The following is a 5,794-nucleotide window of genomic DNA, read 5'->3' as shown; positions in this document are numbered from 1 at the left end:
TAGCGGATCTCCGAAAAAGAATAGGCTGAGTTTCTGCTGGCCAATACTGCAAACTAGTGATATGTGACTTGCCATGTTAGAAGTGTTAATTCTCATTGTTTCAAAACTTGACGTATCAATCTACCTTGTGTTGCAATCTATGACTTGTGACATATATCTCATCACTTCTTATTATCTTTATACTGCTTACATAATGTGCAGCTTCATAGATTGCTTAAATACTCCGTATAGCCATATTCCGAACTTTTCCGGATGCTCCGAATATTACAGTCTGGTCGCAACAAAGTCTTCCGGAGAGAAAATTTGGACGTGCGAAAATTATGGCCGGTTAAAAGTAACAACTGTCTTAGAAGCCATAAGAATGGAGCCAGCCAAGAAATAAAACCATCAATAGTCATACTACTGGAGCCGGCCAAGAATTTGAGCCATCTCCGTAGACACACCAGTGGAGATAGTTTTTTTTTATTTTTAGTCGTCTGAGGGATTGGGTACCAGAGCCACTTCCTGAAACCGGTTGTAGTGTTACCCTTATTAGAGACCATGGGCCATGCATGAAAACCGGCTCTAGACCCCGCTGCACAACGTCATCGAGACTCACTGACACGGAAGAAAACAAGGCACCCTCAAGACTCCTCCAGTCAGTATCTACTCCAAAAACGATGCCCACGGGAAAAAAGATGCCACATGCCGTCATTATCCGATCCGGGAGACCTAGGTCTAGAGTTCCCCTAAAGCGTCCTTGGCTAGGAGACGAGAACTACACGCCACCATCAACTAATTCGAGAATCTAGAATTTCTCCTGGCAACTCATGTCCTACTTTGCTCAAGACCAACGCCGTGCCCGTTAGTAAGCCTAGCGCCGCCACTGGCCTCCGCCACCCCGCATCGAGAATGCTAACGGCCGAGCACACTTCAAACAAATACAACAATCCTCCCTCCTACTCTACTCCCCGCAGACCAAGTTAAAGAGCTAATTACACCTTTGGTCCTACAAATTGTTCATCATGTGATGGTTTAGTCCTAGATCTTATAAAACCTATTGTTGGGTCCTACAACTTGCCAGCCATCTGAAGTTTTAAGCTAACATGTGGCGTTATCGATTTGCAGAGAGTCCCCTAATATTCTTAACTGGCACATAAGACCTTTGGTTCCATCTTACATGCGGGTCCCACCTGTTAGTGCAGACGGCGAAAATAAAATTTATGCACGAAGTTGAGGATTTGAACTCTTGACCGCCGATTAGGCGTTAGCTCACGCTTTCCACTACACAACGAGATAGTTTATGTAGACGAGAACTACACACTCAGAGCGCCACCATCAACTAATTCGAGAATCTAGAATTTCTCCTGGAAACCCATGTCCTACTTTGCTCAAGACCGACACCGTGCCCGTTCGTAAGCCCAGCGCCGCTACTGGCCTCCACCACCTCGCATCGAGAATGCCAACGACGTGTCCGAGCATACTTAAAACAAATACAACAACCCTCGGATCGTATGCCGCACCTAGAGGGGGGGTGAATAGGTACTAACCAATTTTTAGTTCTTTTTCAATTTAGGCTTGACACAAAGGTAAATTCTCTAGATATGCAACTATGTGAATTTACCTATATGACAATATCTACAACTAAGCAAGATATAGCTAGACAAGATATAATAAAGCTATTAAGGATAGAGGTAACCGAGAGTGGAGCACGCGGAGACACAGAATGATTCCCGTAGTTCCTTCCTTTTGAGGGGAAGTACGTCTACGTTTGAAGGAGTGTGGTCGCCATGAAGGCCAGACCAATGCCACACAGGCCTCACTCAGGTCTTCTGTGAGCAACGCCACATAGGCCTAGCCCACTTCCACTAAGGGATTTCCTCGAGGCGGAAATCGGGCCTTTACAAGGTTCTTGAGGCACACATCCACAACCGAATTGGAAGCTCCCAATATCTGTAACAAACAACAACAAGAACAAATCAACCACAAATAGTTAGGGTTTCCAAAGAGGAACACTAGCAAAGGGGCCCTCAACAAAATGAGTGGGAAATGCAAATCGCTTTGGTGAAGATGTAGATCGGGGTCTTCTCCTTTCGATTCTCCAAAGCTCAAGAGATTTGGGTGGTTGAGCGAGGAGATCTGATGATTTTCGAGTTCTTGGTGGCTCAGCAATAGTGGAAGAAGACTTGAAGGTTTGAGTAACTTTCCAAAGTTACTCAAACCTTCAAGTCTTCTTCCAGCTCATTAAGAAGACTTGAAGGTTTGAGTAACTTTCCAAGGTAGGAGAATCTGCCCGTTGGAGCGTCTTCAGCTGTACTGCCATTGGAAATGGGCGTCACTACCGTTCCTGGCAAGAAGTGCAGTGTTCAGTCGACGCAGAGGCTTCCAAGCGGTACTGCCGCCAGTGGCAGCGGAACTGCCGGTCGTTAGGGCGGTAGTGCCATTGAGCAGTCCATGTGCCGCCAGGGCAGCGGTAGTGCTGCAAGACGTGGCGGTCGTGCCGCCCAGAACAGTGGCAGTTCCACTGCTGCCAGCGGCAGTGCCGCCTTGGACACCGGCAGTGCCGCTCGATATTTGGCAGGGGCAAGCATAGTAGAATCTTTACAACACTTAGAAACTCATTAAGCAATCACCGATGTTGTTGTCAAACACACAAAATATTAGAGTTCATGAAATGCTCTTTCAATCTCCCCTTTTTGGTGTTTGATGATAATATCGGGATTTTGCAAGAACGGAAATAAAACACATTGTTTCAGGATATGAAAATGGCTCCCCCTAAATGTGCGCACATAATAGATTTGTATTTGAATATAAGTGCACGCATTAGGTATAGAGCACTAACAACAAAGACAAATATGAAACAATGTGATCTCAACAATTTGCAAAACAAAGAGACATAGTAAGACATAAGTTGACATATGATGACTATACCATTTCATAAAGATATTATCAACCATGCATATATCCGAAAGCCATATGTCTCAAGGCATATAAACCCTTTCTAGTGAGATGAAGCCATATATAACTTGAGATATATAGATCAAATTGTCCATAATAGCAATCTCAACAATTTAAGATGCCGAAATCCATAATAATAATATGTCTTCCACCTAGAATGTCTCACTTCCACACTTAGAACAGAGTTTTAAACAAGATAAGCAACAAATTGCTCAAACACGACACAACCGATAATAAACAGGACACATGCTCTTAGGGAATGATAAAAGGCAAATGCTTGTGTCCCACCCTTGCATAACCCGTGACAAATCCTAAATAGACCTTCTTCTCCCCCTTTGGAATCGAAACGTCAAAAAGATACAAGAAGCGATGCTATAACGTCCCATGGAGACTCAATCCTCGTCGGACTCCTCAACATCATCAGAATCTGGCTCCTCATCCTCATCATCAGACTCGGCGGGCTCAGGGTCGGTCATCTCCGCATCACTATCATAATGCTTGCGAGAGGGGCCAGGCATCCCAAGCTTTTAAAACTCAGTCACATTTCCATGCTTGGACAACCATTCCTCCTCAGGAGTGATGCTCGTCTCGATATCATCCTCAACTGGAATGCTCAGCTTCCTCATAATCATCTTGGTGTCCTTCTTGTCCATCTTCCGGGCCCTGTGAGCTTGGTATTGGCGCTGAATTATGTCAACCTTGAGGCAAAACATCCGGGTGATCTTTGCCTCCATGCGAGCCATCCATCCCTTGTCAACATTAGGAGGAAAGGAAGCCTTAACATCCTGGTGGGCAGCAGTAGCAGCACCATGGGCATGGGGTGGACCTTGACCTTGAGATCATTAGCCTTGTGCTGCATGCAGTGACACACCTCCATAAGATCCCCAAACTCCATAGCCTCCCAGCGAGCAACAATGAACCTCATGATGTACGGGGCATAGACCGGAGCCTTACGGGACATGATACAAGTCCAAAACTCCTCCCAAATGTAGTCCATCACATCAAGTTGTTGACTCGTGCCTCGGTTATGGTGAGTGAGGTATAGAAGGTTCATCAGGAAGCCAAAAATCTGATCTTTGCACCCAACCTTTGGATTCAAAACTTCACGGTATATGCGCAGAAGGATGTCATAGACCGGAATGAGAAATTTGGAGGAGCCAAGAACTACCTCGCCGGGAAGGTAGAGATCATCTAGCACGGCCTTGTCAATGGGCTTCTTGGTGTAGTGAGCATGAAAGACATTAGCCGTGTTGGGGGGACCACGGGATAACCCAAACAGTGAGCAAACTGAGCCCAAGTGCTAGAAAGTTTTTTTCCCATCTGTCATCCAAGTCATGGTATTGGCATCATCGGTTCCCACATATATAGTGGCAAAGAACTGAGCATTTATATCTTCATTATAGTGATGAGTAAAGTTCATCAGCAGGATCAGCCCAAACTCCTCACAGATCTCCTTGGCCTCTGCAAAATAAGCTGCGTGTTTGGCCATATGAGCAAAGTTGATGGAGGGCATGGGGGCAACACGGTAAGTCTTCTCCGCATATAAGTCATCATAGATCTTCTGCTGACCGGGATTCCAGAACTCTGCTGAGCATCTGTCACTTCGGGGCTTTGCATATGCATTGGACTGCCTCAACTTAGCATACTCCTTTTCTGACCACTTCTTGATGTTCTTGGAGTAAAGTTTCTGAATTTTGTCTATCTGAGCTTGCTTGGAAATAGCTGCACGCTCACGGCGAGTAAGCCTAGACTCTTCTTCCTCATCTTCAGCTGATGGTGCCCACTCAGTTTGGGGCATGCGGCGCATGCGCTTCGAGCCTTGCTCACCTGCACCTGTGAATGAATGCAACAGCGGGAAGGATAAACAATATTGCACAAGTTTCCATAGATCAGTAACTAGATGAGCAAGTGGACACTCGGTGAAGAAGTGTGTTGCAACAGAAAAAAGCACATGCATCAGGCGGCAGCAGTGCCGGCTGGGCGGAAGTGCCAGCCCAGACCCCTAGCAACGGATGTGCCGCTGCACATCAGCGGCAGTGCCGCCGGACCATGTAGGCTCAGATCTGTTGACAAAAAATAGTTTGTGCACCAACAATCTTCACCAAAGTATGCATTTGGCCATCTAGTCACACAATATCCCTTTAAAACCCCAAATCCGCACCACAATGTCATCTAAGGAAGTCAACCAACCCATAGAGAGGGAGAGAGGAGGGAGAGAGGTACCAGAGGAGGAAGCCATGGAGGAGGGAAGCCCTGGGAGCACCCCCACTCGACCGGAGCTCGAGGAGATGCCGAAGGAGCGGCCGGCGGCAACTGGGGTTGGCGGCTGTGCGTGAGAGGAGAAGGGGGCGCGGGGGAGGGGGGCGGGGAACTGGTCAAGTGACCAGATCGACCCCCGTTACCTAACCCTTTACCTCGTGAGTGACCGGTAGTGCCGCCCGGTTCCAGCGGCAGTGCCGCGACTGGGCATGTGGGCGGCAGTGCCGGCCCACAGCACCGACAGTACCGGTGGGCTCCCAGGTCCTGTTCTCTGGGCAGTTTCACAAGGAAACAAGTGCAACAGAGTTTTTGGAGAGGTTTTCGGGGATAAGGCAAGGTTTGGGATAGAATGTGCACACTGTTAATGGTACATTATCAGTCATTTTTGCAAATAAAGACACAAAACGAGTGATTTCCCATAAGAACATATAGATGTCAAATGAAATCCACTAAGATCCAAATAACACCAACTCTTCACAAAGAATAGGGTGGTGGCCTAGGCCACCATGTATGAGTGTTATGGCATGGCACCGCGAAGATATATCTTGGGCCCAAAAGCTATACTCGTCACTGAAGCTCACATATCAACACATGATAT

Source organism: Lolium rigidum, chromosome 7 (assembly GCF_022539505.1).
Source record: "Lolium rigidum isolate FL_2022 chromosome 7, APGP_CSIRO_Lrig_0.1, whole genome shotgun sequence".
Classification (NCBI taxonomy): Eukaryota; Viridiplantae; Streptophyta; class Magnoliopsida; order Poales; family Poaceae; genus Lolium; species Lolium rigidum.
Note: the sequence above shows the minus strand (reverse complement) of the source record.